Raw genomic sequence first — 19,704 nt, forward strand, 5'->3', positions numbered from 1 at the left:
GGAATCTGTGTTTTCCGTTGCCAACGCCTTTTCTTCGCTCTTTTTACCAAGCTACTGCGTAGGTAGTAAATGACGAGCACTTTGGGGTATGCTAGTCCTTCCTGGTCATACTGGGTCCGATGGACCCGCTTTTTAACTTTGGAGCTTGAGACCGGTAAGTTCCTGGCTTTGAAATGGTATTGACCGCACATTTTACGGAAATTTGAGGTTTCCTCTTCCGGTAGAGACCGCCAGTTTTTGAATCAGAAAGTTCGCTGGTGAGTGGCAGCCGGTACAAAAACATTGGTCTTCAGCGTGGGTCCTTCGACCCATGTGTGACCAACGCGTAAATTTTATCGAAAAAATTAAAAATTTTGTTCCTTAGGCTTAGGTTATTAGAATAAGTTACCAGACTCATTTCTCTTTGTACTAGTTAACATGTTTTGTATACTAAAGGGTATTCCCGTTGATAATAATAATAATAATAATAATAATAATAATAAAAATTTCAAATAGGGCTGTTCGAGTACTCGAATATTCGAGTAGCTTGAAATTCGGACCGAGCCGTAACTGGGTTTACGAGCCAAGCCGAATACTCGAAAAAGAAAGCGAAAAGCTCGAAAGAGCCGAGTAGCTCGAAGAAACCCGAGAACTCGAATTTTTTTGAGCGGCTCGAATAGAACTGAGAACTCGAATCTTTTCGAGCGTCTCGAAGAGAACCGAGCGGGCCGAAAGAACCGAGCAGTCCCAGTATGTCAAGTAGTTTGAAGCTTGAATGTTTCGAATATTTTAGAATATAGTATATGTTTACCTACTGGATAATGGTGAGTAATAATGTGAGTAATAAAAATGTATACTGCAAATGAAAATATTCTCTAATTATTGAAAACAATTTCTCGCTTATGTATGATTTAATAATATTTTCCGGGATTTTCTGTCCCGTTTATATATTATAATAATATTTCTTAAGAAATACATTGTTCATGGTTAGCCAGTAGAGAAACATTCAAGCTTCAAACTACTCGACATACCCGGACTGCTCGGTTTCTTCGACCCGCTCGGTTCTCTTCGAGTTGCTCGAAAAAATTCGAGTTCTCGGTTTTCTTTGAGCCGCTCGCTTTTTTTCGAGTACTCGGCCCGGTTCGGTTCTTCGAGCCGAGTCAGACTCGGCTCGCTTTTTTTTCGAGTACTCGAACAGCTGTAATTTCAACCCCCTTGACAAGCATTTACCTACCCTCTACTGCGGGCATAGACAACTTCGCACGTGTCCCCATAAAATAAATTCCCAGAATGTGAAAATCAAAAGATAATCTCCTTTCTTCGTAAACATTCGTCAGCTATTCCTCGAAAGCAAGTATAGAACGAAATGCCTACACTTGATTCTGTTTTTACACGATTTTAATTTATTTATTTATTAATCATAAACGGGTTAGAACCCATTATATAGCAAGGATACATAACATTTTGCGTGTTGAATAAAAATAAATCTACATATATGCATACTATATCAAATTATACTTAACAATGGAGAGAAAAGTGAAAAAAATAGAGGTGAAGAATGAGTAATGAGAAATGAAAAATGTACAATGAACATGGAAATGAAGATAAGAATGAGAATGAGAATGAAAATGAAAATGAGAACGAAAATGAAAATAGAAATACATAGAAAATAGAAATACATAGAGAATAGAATAAAAGTGAAAAGTGAGGGGTGGAAGTAAAAGTGTATACTACATTATTAAATATAGTTTTGTCGCGTTAACGGATTACCAGCTATTTGGATCGCTCGCTCCTAGCATTCTGCGCAATTTACTCTTTAATACGTCCACAGATTCATGAAAAAAAAATCAACTGCATCAGCATATAAGTTTCCTTGTTGCAGTAGCCGGTTAATCGGATCAGAAGATCCATATTTCGTTTTGTACACTATATAATAGAATAAGGGTTATTCCCTGAGCGATCTGGGTGGAGCGTATAGTTTCATGAGTTCCAGCAGGGGTGGACAATCAACCTAGCCTTCGGTATTCGAGATAGAAAAGACAGGCCTGCGACTACTCTGCGTGTACGAAAAGGCGTTTATACCTAGCTTATCCGTAACGAGGGTGTAATCATGATCTAAAAAAGACATTGGTTAGCCCAACTTGTAAGCTGCGCATCTCAAAAATCTATACCGCACTTTTTCCAGAGATCTTCTTTTAACACCATACCCCCAAAAAATCACTCGACTTACGCTACCCGAATAAACCACCCCCGTTCGCTGCAAAAATCTCGCCTGGCGCATCTGCGCACGTAGATATCCGCGTTCTTCGTTCGTTTCACCCAGCGCCCCCTAAAATTATGGAATCTCCCGAGGGGGGACGTCGCCACAAGCCCGCGCGTCCCACCGTACTCCCGATAGGCGCGCGCCCGTTCTATTCCAAGCGGCAAACAATGACCGAGTCGCCGCGGGTGATATCGAGGGCCCCGCCGCACGATCGACGGGAATTTCGGAAACAGAAGCTCGAAGCCAGCCGTCGCGGCGTGCTGCAAATAATTCCAGTCGCTCGTCGTTCCGCGCGAGAGATCGCGGAGCGGCCAGCGCCGCGCGGGAATTATTTCGCACCTGCTCTCCTGAAGCGAGTAGGTGAGCGCCGGTTGCAGCCAGACACGGGGCCGCGATCGCGCTGGCGGCAACAGAAATAGATAGTTTTCGCGTGACGAACGGCCGTTTCAGCTTGGGCTAGCCGCCCTTTGTCCCGATGCTTCCGTGCAATTAAAATGCGCACGCGTTACGCGGGGATCCACTTTAATTAACTTCGAAAATAATTGTACGCGCGCGGCCCCGTTGTTCAATATTTAGTATCGCTGAATATGACGCTAATTAGCGGGGCCTCGCGCGGCGAATGCATTATTCATCGGTCTAATTAAACAGCGGTAGCCGCAGACAGACGTCGAACCGTGGACTAGGCTACTTTGGAAAGAATGATGGAAACCATCGTGGTCGCCGTTTAACGAGCCTTTCGTCCAATGAACGATGCTCGAGGCTGCCTTCGGCGCGGGTTGAGGTAGCTCAGGGGCTTCTTCTGCGAATGCACACGTTTGCGGAGGGACGTGTTTAAACTAAGGCTGTTCGCGTACTCGAATATTCGAGTAGCTTGAAGTTCGGGCCGAGCCGAGACTCGGTTTCCGAGCCGAATGCCCGTAAAAACCGAGTAGCTCGAAAGAACCGATCGGCTCGATAAAGCCGAGTAGCTCGACTTTTTTTTCCAGCGGCTCGAAAGAACCGGGAGGCCCGAAAGAACCGAGAAACTCGATTTTTTTTTCGGGCGGCTCGAATACACTTGGAGCAGATCGAAATTTTCGAGCAGGCCGACTGTGTCGAGTAGCTTGAAGCTTGAACGTTTCGGGCAATACGAATGTTTCGAATATTTTGGGTTACGAAGAAAAAAGTAAGGAGAAAAGAAAGATAACATAAAGAGAAGTGTATGAATACGTTCATAAATACAGCAGAAGATGAAGAAAAAGAAACATTTGAATTTAGTACTTATTTTCAAAAGTTACAGAATATTTCCGTTTACAGCTTACATTTTAATTATTCACATTAGTTATTGAGAACTATTATTTACATTCCCGTAGATAAATGTAACTTAAAATATTTGAAACATTCGTATTGCCCGAAACGTTCAAGCTTCAAGGTACTCGCACGGTCGCACAGTGGGACAGATCGACACTTAAGTAGGCATTCACTTAATTTCTTTTACATATTTCAACGTTTAGTGATTACTAGCTTCAGATTACAGAACTTTCATACTGATTTTATAAAAAAAATTATATTTTTGTGAAAATAGACACCTTCATCTAGATTAGCCAGGCATAATGAGCTCGGGTACATTTTGTGGCCCCAGAGTTTACCGCTGGAAAGTTTTTAGGCGATACACAAACACACAAATATATTATTATGTTTCCACACATTTTTATTGAAAGGGAAAATTTTTATTCGACTTCAAACTTTTTTCGCGTCACTTTGCCCCGGTCTCCCCTACTCGAACAGCCTTAGTTTAAACTTTTATGAAATTTAACACCCGTGTTAGTATTATTTGCGGTAGTTTTATGGGGAAAATAATATAGGCCCGAACGACACACCCTTCTTTATTTTCGATTCAATGGAGGCGAAATAAGAGTGAGTTCAAGGGAACTGAATGACGTATAAAATATTTCCAAATACGAAGGTTGATTGACATCTAAAGTCCTGAATCCTCTGAAATAAATTTGGGACAGGATAAAACACTGAAACTGGTATCGAAACGAAGTAAATTTATTTATGTATTTCTTTATCAATGAACCCTCGTGGATTTGATTGCACGTTGTCCTTGCGCAGATTTCGTAATTTACTGTTTCGCGGAGATTAGACGTAACGATAGCGCGGGTACTGTCGTATAAAGCGGCTAATCTGTTTGCTTCTTTCGTCGGGGTTAAATCTACCTCACCCTGCCAGTTATGTAACAGGGGTATTTCATCCAACTGGAGGGTGTCCTATATTTTCAGCAGCGTAAAAAGTAGCTTGTATAAAAGCTTCATGCCTTCGGGGGAAACGTAATATGATGAGAGTGGCTTTATTGTTAAATGGAGTAGCTGGTGCTTTACTATTTTCGCGACGGCTGAATAAAGCTTGGCAGAGCGTCGCTTCCGAGCGTAGAAGTCGAAAATCACTACTACTTTTTAAAAGATATTGACAATTATTGGCCAGTAAAGTGTCTACAGTGCCGCTTCCGTGTTAAACTTCAGCACGCGCCGTAGCGATTCCTGGCTTTGTGTATAAACGTTTCCAAGGTTCCCTTCGGAGGAGAGACGATGCAAATCAACTCGTACGAGCTAATTGGCACATTTCGAGAACTAGAGTACATAAGGTCCATTTTTATGAATCGATGATTTTATGCAGTTTAAAGTGCATCAGACTGCAACGACGCAAATGGTCAATAACTCAGAGATCTTCTTCCTGGTTCATTAAATTTAATTGCAAAATATATTCTGTGCACTTCCAAGTCCAGCGACGCCGTTTCTACTTTGCATCGCTTTCAGAACTCTATAGCTTGCTAATCCTTCTCCTCGCATCGCCAAGAAGAAGCAACGAATACCTGTAATATACAAGTTTAACAGTAGCGAAACTTCGACTTATTCTCGGGATATTATTGTTTCTGACAGCCTAGTCAAACAAACTCCTCCGTCCGCGCTTCGTAAAAGAAAAACAAATCCCCGTCGAATAATCCGCCAACACGTGCAGGGATGAAACCTTCTCTCAAAACACGGCGAGAGAGGTGACGACACGTCTGTGGCACTTTTGGCAAAAGAACGCGTTTCTTGGCACTCTGTGCGCCCACGACCGCATAATCGTGGAAAACACTCGCCCTCTCGGCTTTCAGGCTTCCTGCTCCCTTTCAAGTCCACGAGCTCGCTCTAACCCTGCGTGATAATCAAATATCTAACACTCGCGTCGCCAGTCATTTCTTCCTGTTTATACTGAAACTGCTCGCCGCGTGTTTCCTTTTCTTCGGCGCCCCCCAGTGGACCATTGCGGTAATTCCAAAGTTTCAAATGGGAACGTACTCGCCCCAGTCGCTCCTCCCTCCGGTGAAAATTGTCAGACAGCCGTGCAGGAAGCTCCGCGCGCAGAGTCCCAGACTAGCTTCTCCGCTTTTGGCGCGGCTTCAGGCCCGAAAGGGGGCGCGGTTGGGAACCGCTGATCGCGTATCTTCTACTCGCAACACGTGTCTGCATACGGGCAACCCGCTCGCCGATAGCACGCGGTTCACAAATGCGCTACGCAACCATAACCGTAAACCGACGATGGAACGGCACGTGTAACCCAGCATATTTTCATTTCCCATGGCTAGCCTCGATAGGAACGTCCACCGTCCAAGATACCAACGATGGAACAACGAGCAAGTATTGCTGCGGCGCTGCTTGAGAATCGTCTCGCACTGTTCCTGCCTCGCGCAACCCGATTTCGGGCGGATCGTCGAGGCGAACTTTTTTTGGGTGTTTGAGGGAAAATTTGTGAAGGTGGGTTTTAGGATCTTTAGGATCTTATGGTTTACGAAGTCTGTGACTTAAATTTGGAGGGTAGCTATTTTATTTTTGTTGTGCAGTTAGTGTTCGATTTTAGTGGAGGGAAAAGTTTGGAGTATTTTCATTATTATTATTATTATTATTACGACTTTATTACTCGTGAAATGGAAGATGTAATACATTTAGAGATAGTAAAATTAGAATAAAGGCAACTATTTTTTAGAGATAGTATAGAGATAGTAAAATTACTATAGAGAATAATTTTACTATATATATTTGTTAATATATATATATATTAAAAAATACTCGCCTTTATTCTAATTTTACTATCTCTCTCTCTTTCTCTCTCTCTCTCTCTCTCTCTCTCTCTCTATATATATATATATATATATATATATGTATATATATATATATAATATATATAATATATATATATATAATAGAGATAGTAAAATTAGAATAATTTAAAATATATTATATATTAAAAAATATATATAGTAAAATTATTCTCTATAGTAATTTTACTATCTCTATACTATCTCTATATATTTTTAGAGAAGGCATATATACATATATGCTTTATTCTAATTTTACTATCTCTATTATATATATTCTTATATCTATTATATATATTGCTATATAAGTTTGAAGGCCGATGAATCTTGGAATTTATCGGGGAATTTTAACACTCGTCGCTACGGGGCGGCAACAATCCGGAATATTCCAGAAAATGTACGAACCTCGGGTTTCCTCAACAGATGCTGGCAAGTGTCAGGATTTACCGATCACCTCTGTTGGCAAGAGCCCGAAGTTCAGATGGTTTGTAAGATATTTCGGACTTCCACCGACCCCCGACGGCGAGTGCTAGGATCCACTGGTCCTCGAATTCTTACAGTAACATACATGTACACCTCCAGTGGTATCTTTCTTGTTGAAAACGACGAACTTCCTCATTCTTATGGGAGAAAAGTATCACGCTTATTGTTAGAGCTGTCAGGTTATCAGGTTCGAAGAGACACGGTACTCGAGGAGTGCCGTAAATTGGGGTGACTTTGCCCGCGCCGGGGTAACATTGCCCACTTTTCGGAGAAACTTTATTTTATTTTATTGTCAAGTAATTAGAACATATGGTGTTTTGTAATCGACAGCAATAATTTCTCCAAGGTCAGACGAAAACAAAAACAATAGCGAATTCAATCATATGGTAATTTTTCAGTCAGGGTGAAAAAAATGGGCAAAGTCACCCCAGCGGGCAAAGTCACCCCAGTTTACGGTATCTATTATCCCCTTCGCAGTGTAGGGTAAAAATAATTTAGACGGTAATAGAAGTCGGTATACATTTTTAGGTCGTTGGTCAGCATTTCGTTTCATATCAACTTTAAATGGACTATTTATCCAAGAGAATGCTGCGAATCAAGGAGAAGTTGAAGTTATTAGGTCGGTGGAAAAGTTGAATTGTGTTGTTTCACTACACCCACTTGCAGTTTAACCAGAAAAGTGGCACAAGGTCTTAGATAGCCTAGGGAAATACTTTGATTAAAAGAACTTGTAATATACTTTTATAATTATCTTTTATATTAGGTGCATAAGAATCGCAAGCCTTTATTTTGCAAAAAAATGTTTACGAAATAAAATCAAGAGGTATCCGTTAATTTATGTGCAAATTTTAGTATGCGCTAATATCTGAAAACTTTCGAGTGTGAAGGGTTAATACAGGGTGACAAAAGATACTAGAAACTGCCTGTTTAGTTTTGCTTATAATTTTATCTCTGAAACACGTTGTCGCATCTTTTAGGAGGATTTAAATTTTAATGCATTTATTTTCTGCCACCCTTGAAAGACGTTGGATAAGGCGACCGAACTTTCGCACGGATCCGATGCATGGGGCCAATATTAATGATTCAGTCAGGCTGGCATCGATGCCGCAAGGAAGTCGAGGGAGTATTGATTGAGAACCTTCGGGCAGACGGTGCATCCGCACCTGCAACATATGCGCACGCAGCGGATAGCTTAAAATGCAGGCCGTCCACTTAACTTGAAGGGTCCTGTGTCGCCGGGTCTTTTTCTCTTTCACATACGGGCCGGGTCAACGTTTTCCTTCCTCGATACACTATGCAAATATTGTTTGCATTTTCATGCAGATTCTCCCGCCCTGCCGCCCGCTGATAAAGATGTTACCGCGGGCCGGCGCGTCGCGTTAACACCGCGACGATATTTATTCAACCCGGATAATCGATCGGCTCTGTCACCTGGATTTTAGTACGCACCTATTAAAGCCGAGGAAACTGTTTACCCTTCGGCTCCGGTTTTCATTGTGGCACGCGCGCGCTCGCTCGCGGGCAGAAAAGTTATAAGTTGTTTCAAGCCGGAGGGAGATTAACTTGGGGTAATTTAGCGAGCAATTTTGCAGGAGTACGTATGTTGTCCTTGTGGGTGGCCAATGGTGTTGTAACCCTCTAACGGTCTTCGTTTGTGATGTGCATTTAATAAAGTGCCGAGAAGTGGGAAGGGTACATGTCAGTGATGATTTGATAGTTGACGATTAATTTTGGAGAACCGAAAACGCAATTCAGGTGGAAAAGGCCCGAGGGTGGTAGTTACAGAAATAACAACGCGGTTCGGTGAGAAATGTTAAATTTAGCAATATCCTGTACTTTTAGTGATAAATAATTACTTAGGGTCGAGAGTTTCGGAGCTTTATTAACATCAGTCGAGAGTTCATTTGGCTATATAAACGAACTATAATTTATATCGAAATATTAAATATCTTCAAGGCAGAACCATTGTTTTTCATATAAAAATCGGATGAAAAACATTCCACTTTTGTTCGTATAATGGTTACGTCTTTTACTCCACGCTGATGGTCGTTAGACAAAAGTTGTAGATATTAAATGATATTAAACTATTTAGATAGCAACTCGCACTCCCTTGGCCTATTCTCTGGGTGTTTGAAGACGCGAATCTACGACGAGATTTTATACTTTTCTATCGTGAGAAAAAAATGTCAGCAACAACTAAACGATTTTTGAAAATATATATAAATATATATAATGAAACTTGTTTCGCTGGAGTCCAGTTTCATGAAACTACTGACAAAATAATTGAAAAATAATAAAACACTGAAATAATTGTCTCGCGAGATTAAAGCCTCATGCGAGGCACACTATTTCTGTCTGATCGTGGATTTGCACCTTGACACCTTTCAAAACGCTGTTGTCCAGTTGTCTTACAAGCAGTTAGGGATGGAACTACTGCGTTTGTACGTACCTATATTACGCGCTTCGTTTCTCCTTGGCCTCTTTCTTTCTTTTCTATTCGCATGCTATGCAGTTCAAAGGGTTTATTACCCGTTAAATAAATAAAGAAATTAGATGTCCGCCCAAGGCCTTCGTGGTGCAACGACGTCATTCAATAGACACCGAGAAACCAGATTTTCTTAGAGGCTCATCAAACCGTGGCCCGTGTTAATGACGATGTCTTATTAAGTTCAGCCGCATCATCGCCTCAACGGGCAGTTTTGCTAAAACAAGTCACGTCCCGCGCAGCACCGGCGCGTTTCGTAATTATAGTCCACCGTCATTGTGAAGCGTAACCGAAGATATGATTATAAAGGTACGTGCGACGCGGGGAGCTCGATTCGCGCCGACCTTTCTGTCCAATATCATTCTTCGCGATCCAACGAATGGTACGCGAAGCTCTGCTTACGGATTTCTATGACCCATCCGGCTCGAAGCACTTAATGACACTGCAATCACTGCCATTACGATACTACAATTTCGGTGCGCGAGAAATAATGAGCCACTTTAATATTTCTGATTAGATATCGGGAATATCCTTGCTCACAGGATGCTGAATGACACTAGTTGTAGTATTTCAAAATATAACACCCTGCGATTGAATTCCTTGCATAATACTGTGACTCTTGATTAGAGTCATAATACTGTGATTAACCCTTCGTGGTCACACGGGGTGTCTCGCACCCCGGGATGCGCCTTTGCCAATGTTTCTGTAAATTTGTAGACCTTAATAATAAAATTAAAAAACTTGGCAAATTTTAATAACAAAAAAGAAAAATCGCTTTTATCCGCAACTATTTTTCAAATACAAATTTCAACATGTCCAAATTTACATTTCTAAACGAAGACTGTTAAAGCATCGCGAATATACAATTTTAGTATCACTGAAATGTTAAAAGATCAACAAATACGAAAATGGTAACTCAGAAATGACACTGGATTATAAGGTGTGACTAAGGAAGGTTAAGTTTGTTGTACCACACAATTCTATGGGGAAACATCGCTTGCAGCGGTTCAGGGAATCGATGGCAGGGGTTGTGGACCGATGAAACACGATTAAGTGCAGGTGTTTGAACCATTGGAGCCCAGGAACGTAAACGAAGATCTGCGCTCTCTGCGCGCGGCTTCCAGTGACATTTACGAGACGCGCGTCAACATTCGGCTTGTATAGATAGAATGGACTCCCAGGTGGCGGTGGCACAGCCGTGAATCGCGATCGATCGATCCGTGGCCCCATAATCAGGTCGCATCAAACGGGTCAACGGTTATTTGCACAAACAAGTCGCGGGTGTACGTACACTTGGCCGGGGCGACCTGATTTCTCACCCCCTTTTTTTCGCAACCGAAGCGACGAATTTCAAAACACGAGCTTTCGCGGCTTTGAAGCGTGCCCTCTGCTTAAAATGTTCGACGAGCTATCGCGATATGGGGCGCAATTCACTTACTGGTACGATCTTGATGTGGACTTTCTGATTTTCGGCAGGAAGCTTCGAGCATGCCGGAACGAACTTCGTGTCGCAACCTTTTACTATATTACGGACCACTTAATAATAAAATCAATAATAATCACCGTTATTGCAGCAGAAAAATGAGTACAACTACTAGAGTACTTGCACTAAATCTACCCCCAACATTATAGTGAATCTATTTCAACGTTACGTATTATTATTATAATAAAAAATTGTTGAGAACAATTGGAGGGGGTTATGCAGAAAGGTGCCAACCCTCAGTGATATGAAACTGAGTTATTTTGAAGATTTTAATTGGTAAAGAACAATGGCTTTATTTCTATTGGGTATAGTCTATTTCTTGTTATTCTTTTACAGTTCTCTAATGGGTTATTTAATAGCGGGCAGTATAATTAATATTGTTTTAAATATGCTGCGTTTTTTGTTTCTTAAGCCTAAAATAGAACTATGGGATGGTAGTTTTAATAATTATATAATGTAAGAGTTGTTCTATGGATTAGTATTTTTTTGCAAAATACAGATCACAAAATTATGGGATCCGTAGTGTTTTATTAATTTTTTGTCAGTTTGAGGGTTGGTAGCTTTCTGCATAACTACTTAAGGGGCCCTTTCGGTCTACAGCCCCCAAAATAGGTGATATTTAGGAATTAATTAAAGGAAAACTACTATATAGAATTTAATGGGACTTTTTGCATTGTATTAAGAATGTCTTAAGTTACAGACATATATTTTTTGTTTTATAATTAATCGTTGCAAACGGCACTGGGGAGTCGTTAAAGTCAAGGCGTCAAAAAATTCATCCAAATCTGTGGGACCTGTATCTCCAGAAATTATTATCCGATTCGACTGAAACTCTTTTTATTTTGAAGGATATACTTCTGGCTATGGGGGATACCAGAACAAATTACAAAATAACATTTTTTTTAGAAAATAACGACACTTGAAGTTTGTAATCACTTTTTCCCTATATTTTTCATTCTTTCAATGCCTCTGAAAATTATAAATTTTCAATTCTTTGTATTTTCTTCTGGCATCCCCCTAGCCAGAAGTATATTCTTCGAAATAAAAAAAGTTTCAATCGAATCGGATAATAACTTTTGGCGATACAAGTCCCACCGTTTTGAGAACACTGTTTCGAGAAAAACGAGTTTAAAGTTTTACGTGGGCGCCGAGTGGCGGGTTGTTGCCCATGCATTTGCCGCTACTCAAATGCCTATGACTTCGGGAATTTGCGAATTTCAACAAATCCTTTTAAACAGGTATTCCTAAAAGGTTGAACATTCGAAAAATGAAATAAAAAAGAAATCGACTATTATACCGGAACCTCCCCTTAAACCCAATTACAAGTTACTTATCCAAGAATTCTCCGAGAAGCCAGAAGCAAAGGAGCAGAAAATGGAATGGGGGGGAGTGGCGAGAGAAATCTAAGCATCCCCCCCTCCTCGACCAATTCGAGCTGAATACATTTCTTAATTCCATTACCAGTAATCTCCATTTTGCCGTCACCGCTTCTCATTAGAAGTGGTTTTATCAATGAAAGCCCGCTTCCGGCCGCGAAGAAGCCCCAGGATAAATAATGATAAATCTGTCAGGGACGCCGGGCGCGCGCGAGCCCCCGGAATGATTAATCGATCCGTGAAGTGTTCTCGATTCGCCGTGGCCACTGGATCGAAGAGCGCCCTAGGGGGGAGGTCACGCCGCGACGTCGAGGGGTGCAATATCTAAGCAAATCACACCAGGAGTCCCTGCAGCGCGATAATTAATCGGGCCGGCCTGGACAAGCTTTTTTTTTCGTCCCTCGATTGTCTGGTCGCTGCTTGTACCTCGAGGACTCGCCCCGCGACGGGGGTGGCTTTAATTGCTCAAAGGGAATCGTTAGAATAAATCTGGTTTCCATGGAGAGAGAGAGAGGGATAGAGAGTGAGCGGGGGGAGTGGAAGAAAGGGAAGAATGGACCAACCCTCCACGATCAACCGTTTCCGAAGCGACGATTCAGAAATAAATCCCAGCGACGAGAGGGAAAACGCTTTCTTTTTTGGTTTTGCTTTTTAACTCGACTTGGGGAAATTTCCTAGAGAAAGGAACGCAGATTGGATGAGAGTGCGGGGGGACGTCTTGCGAACGGTGACTTGCAAGTGGAGAAATCCTCGGCGGTGGTTTTAATTAATGGGAATTATTTTGTCGCGCGCAGAAACGAGAGGCGTTTGGAATGGTCGGTTTTTTAAACGGGGACACCGCCAGGAGAAACGGGGCACCCTTGTTTTGAACGCGCGGTCGGCGTAAGGCGCGGAGGTGGGGAATGTGGAGGAAGAAGTTGGAAGTGTGAAATATATGGGGTTGGTACAGAAAAATTTAGGGGAACTGGATGCCAAAATATGCAGTTAAATATAGTTACACTTGCATTACTCTACAATTTGCACCGAGGGGGGTAATCATTTGATTACTAATTACCATAGCACGGATGAACAATTTTCTTAACAACAGCGGAGAATAAGTCTGTCGTTTCAAAATCTCTGTAATTAAGGGATTGTTCTGTCTGTAGTGTAACCAGTGTTCCTTCTCGAGAAATTTTATAATTTCTTATTTCTTTTTCCTCGAGAAATACTATAATTTCTCGAGAAACTTAAGTCCAGGAAAAATATTATACATCTCATTTATTTTCGTGAATGAATGTGTTACTAGTTAATCGCGAACGTATAAACACATCTACAATTAATAATACATCTTATTAATAACATTAGATCCTATGTGAATTCCAATAGAAAATTACAGTACAAAAGATTCGATAATATTAACTGCTGAAGGTGCTCTTAAATTCTTATTTAAAAATTTAGAAAAATTGTATACTGAATTAAGTACCTAATGAGTTTCTTGTGGCTGTTAAAGAAGAAATATGGAAAAGAGGAGATATGACTATTGTAACCCGTATAAAATTTTTGCATGATCCAGAATTTCTTCCAAAAGGGTCAAAAGACGCATTTTTTTCATTTAACAGCCAAGATAGATATATATATAAAACGTCAAAATATAACAGTACCAGATTTTAGAAAAATAAATTTTAAAACCAAAACGTAATGTTTCGCTATGTACAAATTTTATATTAAATAAATAAATTTACCAATTATATTTAATATCTATTTTTTTCATTTAGGGGAGACCGGGGCTAAAAGTTCCGGGGGTAAGTTGTTCCGACGGCTCTATCTTCGAAATAAAAAGAGCGTTGTACTTTAAATTATTTTTTCCGTGTGAGTTGATCACGCCACTCTGTCCCCCACTTTAATAGCGTCCGCGACAGCGAATTGTGTGGTTGTAAGCAAGGACCTATTAGTCGCGTACCAGATAAGTAAAAAATTTTCTATCATTACTTTTTGGTCTATTTCAATTATTTAACGTAGATATTATAGATTGAATCGTTCTTATGGATCAAATGACATTTAAGAACATGGTGTAATAGTGTTTATCGTTTGAATACATGTATAAGCAGAATAATCTTTGAAATTGCTACATGTGTCGGTAGGGGCTAGTTGTTACCGTGACTTGGGGCACGTTGGTACCGTAAAAACTTGCCCCGCCGCAAATATACAGGTGAAGCGATCGCGTTAAAGTTCGATTTTTCTAGAAAATATTATCAAAATCGTTCTTTCAACGATGCAGTCCGTTAGTTTAGATATAGAAGAGATTTGCCCATGCATTAATTTCGTATGTCCACCCTCCAGAATCGAATTATTAACAAAGATAGCCAAGAAGTGCGTCGTTGGAAATAATTCGAGAGTATCGCCAGACATCTGTTTACGTTTCGGCAGTGGCACTCGGCGCTGCGCCCCTTTAGTTAGGGTAGCAGCGCTGCGTGTCGTCATCGAACGTGCCGAAACGTAAACAGATGTCTGCGACACTCTCGAATTGTTTCCAACGACGCACGAAAGTCAGTCGGTCTACAGAGTTCGGGCGCAACTCTTGCGAGATCGTGCGTTCATTTACGGTTTGTGAAGTAACTGTGACATTATATTATTTTCCGTTGTGCGATATCATTGCGGTAATTAGTGAAAAATGACTAGAAAACCACTCTGGTATTATTCTGCACATGCTGCAGATGTGTGAAAAGTGTGAAGTATTCGATGAGCGATACAAATTGAAGTGGATAACATGTCACCAAACACCTTTAACCTTTACGGTAAGAACAATCGATTTTGATAATTCATTCGGAAAAAAACGAACGGAAAGGTATTCGGTTTAACGGGTACCGCACTTCTTGGCTATCTTTATTAATAATTCGATTCTGGAGGGTGGGCATATGAAATTAATGCATAGGCAAATCTCTTCTACATCTAAACTAACGGACTGCATCGTTGAAAGAACGATTTTGATAATATTTTCCAGAAAAATCGAACTTTAACGCGATGGCTTCAACGGGTACCGCACTTCTTGGCTATCTTTATTAATAATTCAATTCTGGAGGGTGGACATACGAAATTAATGCATGGGCAAATCTCTTCTATATCTAAACTAACGAACTGGACCGTTGAAAGAACGATTTTGATAATATTTTCGAGAATAATCGAACTTTAACGCGATCGCTTCATCTATACCCATTTTTTCGCGGTTTTTATTTTTTATTTAAATTCTGGAGGGTGGGCAAATGAAATCTGAGAGTGAGCAAACGTGGTCAGGTCGGGTACATTCGTATCCTTCTATTAAAAAATTGAAATGCATTCATGATGGGTGATGAATACAATTTTTTTATTTTGTTCATAACTCTTTTTTGGAGGGTGGTCAAACGAAAATTTTTGATGGGCAAACGTGGGCAAACGATGGACAAACGAATGCCGTTGAGTTTTTCCAAAAATTCGAATTTGGGGGTGCTATCTTCACAGACCTGCCGCAAATGTATAAATTGTTTCCGCTGTGCTTTAAGATGCGAACATATGAATGAAAGGCGGAAAGGGACACGACTTCGATCGAAGATATGCGTAAAGATAAATAAAAACTGTCGCTTTTGGTTTTCTTTTAAAGATAATACATTTTTGTTGGTCCGAACCTTCATAAATAATCATTATTAATAAAATTCTGCTTTATTTCATTAGAAAATGAAATATTTCATTAGAAGGCAACTCTTATATCTTAGTAACAACTTACCCCAATGCGATAACAACTTGCCCCATATAGGGGTAAGAAGTTCCGCTTCGATCAGCCGCAAATAAATTACTTTCTATGGGAAACCTATTACAATATATTAAACACAAGCTTAAAATCAGAAGATATAATAAATTTAACAAGAAATTAGTCAATAGTGAAGAGAATAACTACATTATTTTCCAGTCATTTTTTATGTTTTATCGAAATCGGAACTTTTAGCCCCGGCCTCCCCTACACAAGTTTTGTATAAATTAGACAGGAATAATCGTTTAGTTAAAGTTTTCTTGTGTTTTTGATAAATATTATCAACATTATTCCAAAAATATAATTTCTGCAATAATTTTGTCAATTTCTCGAGAATTCTCAAGAAATATGATCTCATTTCTGATTTCCCGAGAAACAAAAAATATCGAGAAATCGGGAACACTAAGTGTAAAACTGTCCGTTTTTCAATGCCATCTTCGGGAATTTATTTAACAAAAACTATAAGTTTATACTCTCCGGCATTTTACCTGCATATTAAGGTATGCTTGAAGTAATACTCAGAATTTTTGTAAACTTCTTTGTCGCATATATACCTACATAAATATAGTCGGTAGTGAAAGCTTCCTGAAAAAAAATTCTTTTCCGTCGAACGATGAATAAGGGACTACAAGTCATCCAAAATGGAAAAGCTAAGGTTTATTTTCTTTATTATAGTTGTCACGATGGTCGCGACCATAGAGGCCTCGCAATAATAAAAATTTGCAGCATTACAGAATTTTGAAGTAAAAAAGGTTATATTCGATTTCCGCTAAGAACTTAGCAGTTCTCGCTCTGAACAATTAATTCTTCACAGGATAGAAACTCGTCCGTGGTTGGAACTATAACGGGAACCGCACGTAGCATTAATTCCCTTCGGTGTCTCTCTTGCATTGGAAGATAGCAGCCACTAGGTCGCGCGCTTCTTCTGTAAACAGACAAATGGGTTCTCATTGATTAAAGGGGCTTAGAAGTCTTAGAAGCTTCGACAGCTTCTTGTCAAGCAGTTCGAAAACGATACGCCGATCAACCCGCGGTATTTTCGAAGCCAGACGTAATCGTTGGAACGTGCGCGCCGCGTCCTTGCCTGCTCTGGAGAAGAGAAAGATTGCGCTGTCCGCGATCGCTTGATTACCGAGATCATTTGTTACGACCGAGGAATGGACACGCTAATGCGCTTCCGTTGGCTGCAGTCAGCATAATCAGCGCGTATCGAATCCGGCGATGCAATTGCAAGCCGTGCATCCACTTGGTGCCGTGTGTCTCGGTGTATTTTTCCAATTGGGACCAAACAGAAATCAAGGACGGCGGACTTATCGGGTGGCGACAGGCGTGTCCTCAGGCACAGGGTAGTCTGAAATGGGGGTGTCCAATTTTAGGCCCGCGTCCTAGCCACTGCAATGACGCACAGACGCGATGCAAGGCTGAGGGGGTACGCCAGTGTCCTTTGATTAAATTATACAGAATTGATTCGCTTCAAACGAAACAGGTTATATATTTTCCACTGCCTAGTGCGAAGGAAAGCTCGTGAGAAAATCTTGACAACGCATGGTTCGAAGGAACTAGTATGAATCATGGGAGGAATTATTCTTATTGGTCACTTTCAAGTTATTAAGATCGATGATAGATTAAACTAGCTTTCTTCTTCGGAGTTCTTTGGAGCTGTCGTGAGTAGAGAAATTTTATCGAGCGAAATGTAGCCAAGGGACTTATCGAAAGGATTGACTGGAATTATGCGAGGAGCAGTGATGAAGCGCAGTTACCAAGCTGTAACTGGACTGTTTGTAATTTAAACTCAATGGTAGGTCAGAAAACATAGCGCTATAAATACTACCGTAACACAATAGCGTGTATTAATCTTCTCTTGAAACAAATTTCTCCGAAGCTTCAGTGATTCATAACATCGCGTATATTACGGCGTAATCAACGCTCTATTGCTCCCTCGCTGCCTTCATATTTCATGTTTCATTAAAGCGGGTTAACTTTCACTCGGTCAGAAAAGTCAAAGGATTTTTCATACTCGATGGAAAAATTCATTACATATAATCGAACAACATAACTCGGCATATCTCTCTTAATTCGTGTTTCCCACAATAACAAGAATTACATCATTATACAAGCTTCCTTTTTTTCCAAATCAAACCCTTTGTGCAGCTTAACCCTTAACTGGTATCCTGGGTCGCACATGACCCCAAGCACGCAAAGTTCGCTGCAAAATTTTTGGTTGTCTAAGTTTGTCAACTGAATTTCTAGTTAATTTTATAGTTAATAGTTTAACTTTCTACGTTCCTATTATTTTATACATTACCTAAGAACAAAGTATTCATCGAGGATGATCTAGTGTCGACTTTGCAAATTTTTGTGTCCTTTTTTATTTGGGGTCTGCCACGCCCCCGGTATACCAGTCATGTTTCCACAACGAACGAGAAATTTTCAGTGTATTATTAAGACAGGGTCATTCTTAACAAAAGTAAATTTGCTCGATGAATTCGAAATGGTAACAGAGCCAGCATGCACTGATAAAAAAGCAGAATATATTAGGATCGTGCATATGAAATTGCCGAACGCTTTAAAGTCCCTTTGTTTATGATGAAGATACAATAACAATTTTCTAACACTGTCCTGCCACTCGAGAAACGTCGCAGAAACTCCGAACAATAAATTAAATAAAATATTTTTAAAAAAATAGAAAATATTTCCCCCGAAACTTCCCTTCGCGTTGTGGGAATTTCGTATACGCCAAGCTAACACATATATAAGTCTTCCACGTGCCCACGTTTCTGCTTCACTGACACAGTAATCCGCGCGGGCTGCCAACAAATTGAGTCTAAGGAAATCGATGAGGGCAACAGTTAGAAACATAGAAGTGTCTTATTCCGCGAGCAGGCTTTGTCGTTCCACTAAATATTGCCGCGAACGATGCCCTATGTAATCCCTCGACGTAATCCGAAATCTAAACGCGCTCCTCGCTCGCAAAGCGGATCGGCTGATTATACCCGGCGTTTTACGATCTCGCACGAGCTGCGTGCCCGATAAAACACGTCAGATGCGTCCAGCTGATCGCTGCGCCAGCAGAGAAGGAAGTAGAGATCCGTGGCATTTCTGCGACTGCCACTGGTCGGCTGCGTGCTTATGCGCATGCCGAATTCGATCGACGGTAGGCACCACGTTCATTGACTTTGGCCGAGGTATTCGATGGCTTTCGTACGCCCCGAGTGCCACGAGGAACGACGCCGCTGTAAATTGCAATTTCTTTGATTAATCGACAGTAAAAATTGATCTCTTCTAATTAAAGGAAAGGGAACACTCTGTTGCATTCTTTATTGCGGAGCTAGGCAAATTCGATTGATTTTTCGCGTTAGAACGAAGCTTTCAACTGTTCTGGAATTTTATTTTTTTCATCCAATTCATTCATTCGATCATTTTCTCTAGCATTCTCTGTATATTCATAGTTTCGTAGGTTTTTGGGTCTGGAATCTTCCGCTGTATGTAAGAGGCTGATTATTCGAAAAATCAGACCCCCCCCCCCAGTTATATAGTAGCTAATCCGTGGTGCACTCGCTAAAACAGGGTTATTATTGGCTTTCAAGGAGCGTTATTAGTCGATGCGAGTGCATGGGCGGTAATTACAGACGGCGCAGTAATTAATCACTCGTTGCTGAGCACGACCAGACTTCTGGCGATGGTTGACGCGAGTCGCATCGGTCCGCGCCACCTTATCCCAGTTTCTGCTCCCGACGACACAGAGAAATAGTTTCGAA

The 19,704-nt window shown here is 40.8% G+C and overlaps 1 protein-coding gene across 2 annotated transcripts in view; it reads left to right on the forward strand.

Annotated features, from left to right (window-relative positions):
* LOC143366526 (protein couch potato) overlaps positions 1-19,704 on the forward strand; it is a 165,980-nt gene that overhangs the window by 34,216 nt on the left and 112,060 nt on the right. The gene's annotated exons all lie outside the window — the stretch shown is intronic.

This window comes from Andrena cerasifolii, chromosome 1, assembly GCF_050908995.1.
Source record: "Andrena cerasifolii isolate SP2316 chromosome 1, iyAndCera1_principal, whole genome shotgun sequence".
In the NCBI taxonomy this organism is placed as follows: domain Eukaryota; kingdom Metazoa; phylum Arthropoda; class Insecta; order Hymenoptera; family Andrenidae; genus Andrena; species Andrena cerasifolii.